This window comes from Orbicella faveolata, unplaced genomic scaffold (assembly GCF_042242905.1).
Source record: "Orbicella faveolata isolate gen_17 unplaced genomic scaffold, um_ofav_v1 contig_36, whole genome shotgun sequence".
NCBI classification, from domain to species: domain Eukaryota; kingdom Metazoa; phylum Cnidaria; class Anthozoa; order Scleractinia; family Merulinidae; genus Orbicella; species Orbicella faveolata.
The window spans coordinates 13378723-13391012 of NW_028301565.1; the positions used below are offsets into that span (position 1 = coordinate 13378723).

Genomic DNA, 12290 nt, shown 5'->3' on the forward strand with positions numbered 1-12290 from the left:
AAAGTCTGTACATAGGGTTCAGAGCCACGTTGACGTTTTGAGCGACCTCAATCCTCTAATATGGTTAAAATATGATGTAAACAAATTTTGAACGAACTTTGGTTTCAAAACGTCTGACCAATCAAAACTTGTGAAATTTATACGTCGCCACAAAAGAACTCCAACAGCTCATTTGGCTATTCATCTTCTCTTGTTTTTATGCACATAAACATAAAACGGATTAAGGTTTTCCGTAAAATGTTTAATTTCGAGACTTTGTGAATAACGTTACGAGTTTGAACATCTGCTTTGCAATCCTTTTTTACCTTATTTTATTTGGCTGCAGTTTAATTACAAAAGGGATATATTTTGATGATTTTAGGCGACAGTCGTGATGAACAAATATAACAAACACGCGATTTGTGACCGAGGTAAACAGCAGCGCAAGAAACTTTAGTCTTTCTAAGTGGACATACGTTCGCCATAATCATGTCAAAAGGAAAAATAGGTCATGACGATTTTGCGTAAGTATATGAAGAACATCAAAAACTAAACAGCTTCAAATATAAGTACAATATTGATAAGAAAATTTTACCCTTGATATTAATGACGGGCTGGTATTTAAATTCGCGCTATGCAAACAAATTAACTGCATAATATCGATCGGATAAATTCAAAACGCCTCAAGCTAACTTACTGTAAGTTGATGATTGATTTATGATTCTCAACCCTTTTACGTCTTGTGCATTTATACGGTTCTTTTGGTACCGGCAAACATTTGGTGAGGCCGGATACTGATAATTGAAAACAATTTATTGGAACTTGAAAATCGAACTTCGAACCGTTGTGAGCGTAACATGCTAAATTTAGTTCCTCGAAGAAGTTCGACTTTTGGTGTACGAGTTTATGTCTCGTTTAACCTGGGGTATTGATTTCCTTGCGGGGGTTTCCTTGCCTGGATAGACTGTGGGATGTTACTGAGTTCTGTTCGAGAGGCCAACTCCCCAAGCATATTGTTATGAAGCTCAATAATTTCTTAGAAGTTTGGTTCGTGATCATCAATTGTTTATTATCTTCATGAAGCCATCGCGTTAGTATTGTGATTCTATAGCCCGACTGCATGCCTACACCGAGAAAGTCTTATGTCTTATGACTTCAAGTTGTTTATCTTAGTTTATCCAGAGAACTTACTGAAAAGCACTCTCGATAAAGTAAGATGAAAAAAAACCTCCGAACAATACTTCGTCGATGGTGATGTTTGGGTTCCTCTATTGGCCTTCGTCTGGATCTCCCACGAAAGATCCTGTTTAGGTTTCTTGTTCTCTGAACTTTAGTTTCTATTAGTTGTTTCAAGAACTTTCAAGAATCGCGTGAAAGTGTTTGGGTTAGTATTCTAAAAGGAATGTTTAAAATCTTCCAAGGTCTGCCCGTGTGGCCCACACACAGCTACCGATATGGTATTTAGTTCGTGTGCATTTGTTAGTCAAGAGGTAGAACTAGTAACAGTGGTAGACTTTAGACGAAGAGATTGTGCAAGACAGTAGTCCGAGAAATACACTGAAAGACCAGAGACCAGAGTCTCGGTACCTCCTAGTATTAACAGAAGCATACCAATAAGATTTTCAAGGAAACCTCCCATCTGGCAGACCCTATAATTTCTTCTCCAGCACGGATCTTGGAAAAGCGATTGATTTACGATACTCTTAGTTAAACATTAAAACCGAGGATGTTTTTTCCCTGGGTTAGAAGTGTTACAGTTATAATTTCTAGTTGGAGTTTAAGAGCAAACAAAGTCAAAGTCCAGGGACAAGAAGCCGCAATTATAATTGCATGTAGTAAATGTTGAGGCAGGTATGATAAATAATAAATACTTTGTTTTAATGACACGGGAACTGTCTTGCCCTGACTAAAACCATTACATCTCTGATTAAGAATTTTAAAACACTGCTTTTGATTTCAGTCTAAAGCCTTTAGCGGGTGACAAAAAAGGTAAACGCACTAGATTCAAGTAAAAATGCATGCGAAAAGAAAGTGTGCAAAATATAAAACGGTAACAAAAGGAACAAGTTTATTAATTCAAAAGAATAGAGTATATTTTTGGCAATTTCTTTGATCGAGTTTTTGTCTGCTTCGTTAGTGTTTGCGGTGTACCATAAGGTTTTCCCGCTCGAAAGTTTCCTTTCGAGTTAAAAATGGCTTCGTAAGTCCACTTTTAATGCTTTAGCCTGGAAGCAGAAAAAAATCAAGTTTTAAAATTCTTAACCATGCAGTGATGGTTTTACTCAAGATAATTTTGTAATTATGTTTATACTCATCCATTTGTAAAACTGTCTTAGCTTGATTCCCGGGGCTGTCAGTTGCACAGAAAATCGTGTCGCAATAAAAGGCATCCACCACAATCGACCTGCAACTCAACTTCACGAAAACCCAGGGGACCCTAAAGAGGAGATCCAGGTCTCTTTCAAGAAGCTGTTGTCGAGTTTTGCAGCCACCACAACCGCGCATGGCGTCGGAAGGATTGCAGCTGCGTCGAATTTACCAAAGCGGGTGCTGTGGTGTGTAGTCAGTGTCGGGTTGTACACGGCAATGTTTTGGATGTGCACTGAGTTAGTTCTGCGGTATGTGGACAAACCAGTGGTATCTAGAATGGAGACGAGCTTTGAAGAGGTAAGGAAACGGTTAGATTAATTAGTGCGGCTGACAGAAGTTCTTGAATTTCCTCATGATAGCAATGTCCATTACCATTAGAGTTAGGGTTATCGTACCCAAATTCGCAATTAGCCAATCAGAAGCTGTGTCTACTGTCCTGATATCAATGTGATAATGCGGTCACTTACCTGATATGGCTACGATATTATGGTCACTTTGCACAATTCGGGTACGGTAAATACCTAATCATACCTTATTTGGCACGCTTCGGTAACAGTCAGGCTCGTTTGATCTCGCTATGGGTGTTTTGGCTCTAGAAGTTAAGTCTCGCCAATATAAGAATCATGGCTCCACCAAACTTGCCAGATTTGCTACCAAAGCGTACCAGAAAAGTACGATTTGGTATAAATATTAAGAGACTTTAGATTTGCGTACGAGTGCGAGATCGAGTAAGAGAACGACTTTTCAATTCTAGTTTGCAGGCTTCACATTATCACATCACATGCCCATCTCATCCCATGAGCTACCCTCTCTGCCTAAAACCAACATGAAGAGCGAGGGCTCTGGAAACGTCACTGGTCTGAAATTCGATAATCGTACCCCTACTCAATCTGGTACTCGTAGTCCAATCAAAAGGTCCCTAATGCTGTGGAAACTATGGAAGCATAGCTAAATGCACTTCTCTTCACTGACACTTCTACTTCCATTTCATCTAGTATCTTACCATATAGAATATTGCGGGTATAGAATTTGCTATGAACCTCTGATGACAGCAACCTGTTATTGACACCAGAAATGAGCAGAAGGTATTCGATAGTCTTTCCAGGTCAACTACTTTACACGTTACCAACGCCTTATGAAACGTTTAGGAATATTTCTCTCTTCAAATGATGCGTCTCGCCTCTAGGTACGACCTTCCCTGCCTGAAAGTGTGGTTTTTTTTTTAATTCGTTGTATGTGTTGTGGCATTTTGCAATTCGCAATGGTGTTTTATGATTCAGTTTTAAGTCATCTTCCATGAGAAGTCGCAAAGATTATAAAATTCCTGAAACCATCATCTAATACTCTCATAAATTAGGTGTCTAAAAGAAGTTTTTTTTTTTTCTGTATTATTTACCTGACCCTAAAACTCCATATTATTATATATGCTCTTACTGTATGGCTGCTTTTTTTCTAGCCCTAATGGCTATTTTGGGTAGCGAGTACTCTCCTTAATTTTTTTTTTTTGGTAAATTACTCTTAGCTCAGCGTTTAACATCTTAGTTAAGGTTACTGTAGACCTTCAAGGGCCTATTTTGTCCATAATTATTTTTTTACACCAAATTCAAGACTTTTACTTTATCAGAATTTTTCAAAAAAAATTATTTCAAAAACTTAAAACGCGAACGAGTTATCCACAAAAACGTAAATTCTTAAAACGAGTCAATGAACCGGCCACAAACTGTGATAAGCCAATTAAAATGTGTCAACCTTTGAGTTGAGCAGTAACAATTTTCGCGGCAACTAATCTCATCCGTGGAGTCGTATTTGGCTTCTTTTGTTTACGTCTTGCAATTTCTCGCAGAGAAATCTTCGCTTTTGTTGATTGTTTTCGTCTCTTAAGTGATAGACTAGGCGCTTCGCATTCCCACATTTAAACGCAAGCGCAAATCGCAAGCGAATGTTTCGTCGACGCTCTGCGCTAGCTTCTTCTGGCACAAAAGTTGATTCCCGCGGAATTACCGACGAATTTAATCGCTGATATCTGACAAGGCAGCTTCTCCAAACGCTTCTTTTCCCCTGCTTTATAGAGTGTTTTTCCATATTCTACTAAAACAAACAGGCCGATGAATTGCACGTTTAGTTTTTTTCGTAAATGTGTAAATATCCGCACTCGACTCGGCTCGCCGAGTAGGCCTGTTCAAGGCTATTACGCTAGCATTCCTCTTTTTTCTCTTTTCCTTCTTTACCATTTATCTGCTGATTTGGCTTAGATGCTGAATGTTTCACGGCAGACGATGTAAGATATAAAACTATACTGTAAATGTAAACATTGCTGATTCATTCCCGGGAAACGTTATTGTAGTCCGATGGGAAGTTTAAAGATGCGTTTCATTGGTTGGCGGCATGGCCACGTTGACAACCGCTTCGGTGAGGTGCGAAAACTGTGAATTTCTTTTGAGGCCGAAAACTTAAGGTTTATTTTTGCGTGAATTACCTCTATTCAAATGAATTAATAGGGTATGTAGATTTATCGGATTTCAACGAAACTTGGTCAAAATGTTCGTCAGATATTAGCGCACCAAAGGGTGTGAGGCTTTTGCGAAAATCAAAATTTTTCCTGTGACGTCCCATTGAGTAACAGCAGTCAGAAAATTTTCTATTGTTCAACTTTGAAAGAGATTTTCTAAGTAACCAATAGAAATATCGAAAAAGCCTCACACCCCTTGTTAGCCCATCATCTCCTGATTAATAATGTCCAGTCAGTTTGGATGTCCGCGGTAACACAAAGGCTGGTAATTCAGTTTAGCAAGTACGGTCATTTTTGCGTTTTTAGGCTTGCGCGTACCTATCAAAACAAAAATAGCAAAATATATTGTTATTTTCAGATTCTACAGTTTATTAGCTTTACATTGATATATAGTTTGCCGTGGTTTTCTTTAAAGCAGCGCGTAAAGAAAGCAATTTGCGGAAGGCACCCCTGAAGGTGTACAGTAACCTTAAGTTAACTAAAATGTTTAAAAATGCTGGGTCCAAATAAAGTTGTTGCATTCTTTTGCATAAGTTGTTTACATTAGGAATTTCATTTTGACTAAATGAGGTCCGAATATTCAACAGTATAGAATTGAAATATAATGGCACTTCTCACGTATCTTTTGCTTTCCCCTGCAGTCCCTTGATTTTCCTGCTGTTACAATCTGCAATTTGAATATGCTGAAAGCTAACAAGATAAACAAAAAAAAACTTCAGCAATTATTCAAGGATTTGGAAAACAGACGCCTTGACCGGGCAGACGGGTTATCTCAACAGCGAATTGACAAATCTATCATAAATACAACCGAGGAAAGCATGCAACAACAGATTAATGAATTGGAAACCTCGGTGAAGGAATCGCTATTGTCCAAGGCAAAAAGTTCTGCAGAGAAAGAACTTTTATCGAGTGTAAGTGTAGACACGTCGAGCTTAGACACGGCGTTCTTGGATATGATTTTGAAAAGCGTTCCAGAGGAAGATTTGGCCGAGATAGGACATGGCCTAGATGAAATGCTAAAGCACTGCCGATGGCTTTCGTTTAGCTGTGGAAAGGGGTAAGGAATGTCCTTCGCTCTTGGTATCTAACATAGTAAGACAAACATCAAAAAGCCATATCCTGCTGAATTCTTGAGTATGCTGTAAGGGTAATTGGGAGACATGAATCTATCTTTAAAACTTGAATTCATCTGCTTTTAGCCATCATTTTCTTCTTATACACCTATAAATGTAATCCTATAACTTAAACTACAATATAAAATGCAAAAACTCCTGCTAGCCCATCACTGAGCCTGAGTTTGGCAATGAGAAAAACCCAGAATAACAATGAATCATTTAATTAAATACCATGTTAAAGAGAATACATGCTCATGCATTACTAAACATTTGATGACTGATAGTTTAATACATGTACAAAGAAAGGATTGATGGTTTAATACACAGAAAGAGTTCATCAACAAACAGCCAAGACTACAAACAAAGAACTAGAGATCACTAGACACACCACCTCACTTTTGCTAACAAACAAATTAAATACTTCTGAATACAAACAACTTAATATAGACATAAACATTTTAACCAATTTTTAGAATTATCGCATTTTTGATTTTCCAGCAGTCTCAGGAGACTCTGGCGACATTTCTGGCATTGGAAGTATGGCAATTGTTACGTATTCAACTCGGGCTTGGCTCAAAATGGAAGCAGCTTACCGGTTATGAAAGTAGATAAAGCAGGGCCATATAGTGGTTAGTGCTAGGTTCTGTTTCTGTTCTTTTTTCCAACCACTCGTTTAGCAGCCATGTTGGATCATCGAGTTCATTGGATAATAAAATGGCGATTTAATTTTAAGGCTCAGTAATTCGTTACCCAGAGTGTAATGAATGCTTTTTCATCTAAAATATGAAACAGTGAACTTGCTGATAGATTTCTTCTATTTCTTACCTTTTCGTAGGCTTTAAAGTGGTTGCGCCGACACCAAACTGGCAATAGTTTTAGTTCAACGGCGTTTCCTTAAACTGCACGTACCATACCATACTATTATATTCCATCAGTAATCTGCAAATATAGTTGAATTTTATATTTTTGTATGTGTCCCTAAAATTAACAAAGTGCATTTGTTTTCTACAGGTCTTGAGATGGATATCTTTATTAATCAGGGAGAATACACAGCACTGACAGACGAAGCTGGAGTTAGAGTTGTATTGACCGACCAAACCCGAATGCCATTTCCATTTCATGAAGGCTTCAGTGTGCCGACCGGATTTTCAACCTCGGTTGGAATTCAAAAAGTAATTTTTTAACCTGTACAAATTTATGAAATCTGCTGACATCACATGAGTTGTAAAATTAAAACTTAACCTGACATTTGGTCGGAACAGCCAACGGAAAACGGAATGAACCCCTGACAAAGCAAAGACATGCATGTAACCTGTGTAAACCAATCATGGGTGGTCTTGTTTTTCTCCTGACTGGAGTTTCAATGGCAAAAGCAAATTATTTTACAATTTTGAAGATAAAGCATTCTTAGATCAAGAATCTATATCACGATTTTTGGCCAAAGACGTGTGGCAAGTTCTGTCAAAAGGTTGTGAGTTACAATCCATCGTTTTTTGTTTTATTTTTTTTTTCTCAGTTTATCATTACTGCTTGGGTGTGTTGCTACCTCTATATCGTGAGGTTTTGTTTGATTTAAAAGCAATTTTGATTGTTGCGATACAGCCCATTTAATCGTGTGTAAGTGACAGATCAAACGTGATAAAAATACTCTACAAGCTTGAGGCTTTGGCAATTCAATTTTGTCTTTATAATTCTGCGTCCTCTTTAATTACTGATTTGCATACAAACTCCGCTTTTTCCCTTTTAATAGAGATACATCCAACGAGTGGATCCTTATTCAAACAACAGTTGCATCGACGAAAGCAAGGTGAAAAATAAAACCGACATCTACAAAGAGAAATATCACGTGAACTACTCTTGTCAGGCAAGTGTTTATTATGGACCTAGCCACTTGATTTGTAGAGCGTTATTTGTCCATGAAGGTGTAAATTCATCAGGGTTGCCACGGTCAGGGAGAAGTCAGGGAAAATTAGATTTTATTCAAGGTCAGGGAGTTTTGTATCAGGTCAGGAAATTTCTAAGTCCCTGTTTAAGGTCAGTAAAAAGTCAGGGAATTTTATCTTAAGGTTGCCGCAAATTATTTTACTATACACAAGGCAATTTTGGTTTAGAAATTATCTCAGCCATCCTTATTTTTGTTGATTCATGACCAGAATAATCATCCTGCAGGGCCAATGAAAATTGCTTTACAGTCAGTGAAAAGTCAGGGAAAAGTCGGATTTTTATTGTTCCGATGGGTGGCAACCCTGATTCATTTCATTCAAGAAACAACGAGTTAGGATGAGTATAATGAATTAATTATGTCCTTGTTTAAATCAGGATTTGCACGTACATAACTGATATAAGAGATAAAGTGAGATTCACTATAGTGAGTTACTGGAGTATTGTCTGAACTAATTAGTAGATCAGTAAATAAACGAAATGTGTCAAATGGTTTGCATATCTTCACCTTGGTTAATGAAGTTTACTTGATTTTCATTAATCAAGCTCAGTTTGAATTTTTTCCCGATCTTTGTGCCACTTGCTTTCGTATATGAACCACAAGTCACGTAATAAATTATTTCAAACTAGGAAGACCGTGTTTGACCACATTTCCAGGCACCGAGAAGAGGGCTGAGAATACGACGCGCAGCGGAGTATTTTTGACGAACTTCGAGGTGTTTGGAAATATGGTCAAACATTGCCTTGAATTTTTGATATATCTTCTCAATCGAAACCAAAACTAAGGAGAAAACGGAGAAATAAAATCGCACAAATCTACGCTAATTAAGATCAGATATTCTAACACCGTCACTGTCATTATTTCCTCTGTTTAAACTTGATGAATTATTTAAAACTGGCAGTGAGTTTGAGAATATCTGATCAACTTGCTCAACTCCAGTGCCAAGTTTGGATATTTTCGATGGCGCAGCTATACAACTGAAAATTATTATTTAGACACCATTCACATAATAGTATCACTATGAGAACTACGATAATCTTCACGTCAAAGTGACATCAGTCATACTGAAAAAACCTAATGATGTATCTATATATCTCAAATATGAAAAAACAAAACTCTTTCACTCAAATTGGCAAATGTTTCTTTATAGCGTGGCACTTAATTCATACAGAAAAAGCTTATTTTACTTTATTTTACTTCCGTAGGCTTGCAGAATGTCATGTTTAGCTACCAAACAAGTGGAAACATGCAATTGCTCTGAGCCGCGGTTTCCCACCAACAGTTCTGCATGTTTAAGCGTACAGCAACGTAAGTTTTATCAATGGTTCATGATAGTAAAGCTAATCTCAATTTTGTCCATGTAGGTTTTTTCTTCGGCAAGAAATCACTGAACTGCGTACAGAAAAAAAAGACAAGCAATGGCCCTACTATTCAGAGAGAGTTTACTAGAAAATTCTGCATTGCAAAAGATTTGCGCAAGAACCATGGGGCGCGAAACTTCACCTACGCATTAATAAATAAGACCAAACATTCTCGTTTCATAAAGTAATAAGGTATACCGGCTCAATACCTCCTGGGGATTATTAACAAAAGTAAAGTGAGTGAAAGTAATGAGTTCCACAGGTTCTATCCTAACTTGACACTTGCTTCATGTTTTGCTTTGAGCTCTGAGCAGCCTTTTCCAGCTGGGTCCCGTTTTTTGGATTTTGCGGTTTTCATGACCGTGAGCCAAATATACTTACAATGTGCTTTTGTTTTTTTTTTGTTTTTTTTATGCAGCGTCCATTAACAAAAAACTTTCTTCATTGATTCCATTTTTTTTTTTTTTTTTTTGTTTCTGTCAAATCAGACCAATGTATAAGACAGGTAGAAGCCACGTTCACAGCACTAGGACAGGACTGTGACACCAAGTGTCCCCGGCCATGCTTGTAAGTCCGTCTCCGACTCCTAAGTAATACTCTAGTTCTTTCATTCTCAGTTAGATTTTTTGCTCGAGAGATGTCTCTGCGAGGAGAACGATTTTCTTTGAGGAAGAGTATAAGAAGTATGTCGGAGCAATATTTGCTTTTTTTTTTTCGTGAGGACATCCGCGCTTTTGCTTTTTCTTCCCTAATTCAGTATTAAGGTTACCCTGCCATTAAAAGTTTTATTAGTTCTAGGACTGAGTATTGAATTACTTTTAATAGTTATAAGCAATGGTTTTTTATTACTGGTTTTAAATGATGTCAAGCCGTAAAATTAAAAGTGAAAATGACATTCAAGAGTAACAAACTGATCATGAACATCCAACTGTTCGACTCCATTGTTTTTTCTCCGAAAGATGGCGATTGTTTTCTATGAGACTTCTAGGAATCAGCGACATAAAAGCTGCATTCCTCCTGTTGTTTTAATTTCGTTACCAACAATTTAACTGTCTTTGTTTTCGCAGAGAAAATGTCTTCAGGTATACAGTTTCAAGTTCTCGCTGGTCAAGGGCATTCAACGTAAAGGAATATTTATGATTTATCTTTTTCCTCCAACGACTAATCTAGTACAAGAGATTTCCTTTTATTTTGACATACTCCAGATGTCACACGTTTCATACTGCTTCTAAGTACATCACTTAGAGAATCAAATTTCACATATGTAGAATTGTGAAACAGTCATTTAGAAAACTTGTTTGATTCTTACTAGGTGGCAAAAAACAAAATCATTTCTTTATTTCGCAGACATTGATTAAAAGAAAGTATTTGAAGATGGACTCCGTAGGAAATGCTCTACTGGCAAGGTAGTCGGTAATCCATGAGGACCCATAAGTAGTCAAGGTCACACTTTGAAATTCTCCGTAATGTTTGATTACAGTAATATTAGAGTGTTTGTTACGGTTACTAGATGAATTATGCACTTACAGAATTGCAGATAGCACATGAAAAAGTATTACAAATTATTTGAATCGAAAACAGTAAGCAGTGTTACACAATTAACCATCCGTATCAATTCAACTTGTTAACACTAGAACTACAGACTTTGAAACCGTGCTTGTTTTGCGCGCTGAGCCTATGAAGTAACCTACTTATAAATAAACTTTAGTTTGGAATGTTACTATTTATTGAGAGTAGAAAATTGTTTTTGCTGAAGTTATGTACAATTTTTGTTCTTTGTTCACTTCAACAGTGAAAACTTTTTGAGGTTGCAAATTTTCTATGAAGATCTGAGCGTTTCCAAAACTATCAACGAAAAAGCATACAAGGTAAGCCTGAGAGTATCTTACTAACCGAGCGCGATGGCCGTAATGGGAAAATAGCGAGGTCCGTATGAAAAAAAAAGACTGAGGGCTGATATTCTCCCAGTAAAATCTCGAGCAAGTTTGGTTAATAATAGATTTATTACACTCGCACGACTGAAATTGTTTAGAAAAAAAAAATGATCCACGATCACGGAAAAATATCACAAACTTTAGGCGCATAATTCTAATCAGTTGGGAGCCGAGTAGGCGCATACTCACGTCTGATGTTAAACAAAACAAAAGAGAATGAAAATTGGAAGAAAAAGAAAAAGAATCTTTTATTTGAAAGCAAGTTCTTTCAGAAGCCATAAAAGTAGCAGAACATTTTCAACAGTGATCGATCGTGCGGGATCATTCGGGACAGTACCCGGTCCAATACTTAGAGAATATTGGACCGGCAAAGGCGCAATCTGATCACTAAATTTTAGTTATTGTCCCTCTGAACTAACTTTGTCATGTAATAATATTTGTTAATTGTTTCTTAAACATCCCGTCATCCTTCCAGCATCATTTTTTTTAACCTATTCTAGGGTAGTAAACCTATGGGAGCCGTTGTTGTTGGTTTATAAATTTATTAACATTTTATTTGTTCTTATATTTAGATTGAAAATCTCTTGGCTGACATCGGAGGTCAGTTGGGCTTGTGGATTGGCTGTTCTGTCATGACCGTTGTTGAAATATTGGAGCTAATAACAAATTTGTTGACCTATCTTTGGGGTAAGCACAAGGAGAAATAAAAAGCTGGCAGCTGATGACGCACCTTCCAGACCACGTACGAGAAATCAAAAATGTCGTAACACCTCTCTATAAAATCAAAATAAATAAATAAATAAATAAATTACTTTATGTAAGCGTCAAAATATTTAGCACTGCTGTGCTAATTGGAGGCACTGAAAAAAGAAATTGAACAGAAACTTAACAGGAGTCTGAACAGGAGTCTTTTGCTTATAAATTTATATCCTGCTTTGATACTCCTATATTTGTATATCTTTGACTGTGTATGTACACTCACTTTGGCAAGGTGTAACTTAAAGTGAACGAAGACAAGAAAAACATTATCAAGAACAAATTACGACGAAAAAATCATATTGCAAAGCAGATGAGTTATCT

At 37.0% G+C, this 12290-nt stretch overlaps 1 pseudogene across 1 annotated transcript; it reads left to right on the plus strand.

Annotated features, from left to right (window-relative positions):
- The first annotated feature begins 350 nt into the window (after nucleotides 1-350).
- LOC110064189 (acid-sensing ion channel 2-like) lies at nucleotides 351-12020 on the plus strand (annotated as a pseudogene). The gene is made up of 12 exons (XR_016202470.1): nucleotides 351-503; nucleotides 2316-2646; nucleotides 5500-5915; nucleotides 6472-6602; nucleotides 6985-7145; nucleotides 7724-7837; nucleotides 9121-9223; nucleotides 9765-9843; nucleotides 10344-10398; nucleotides 10624-10682; nucleotides 11069-11144; nucleotides 11783-12020. The product of XR_016202470.1 is annotated as an acid-sensing ion channel 2-like (transcript).
- Nucleotides 12021-12290: the final 270 nt, after the last annotated feature.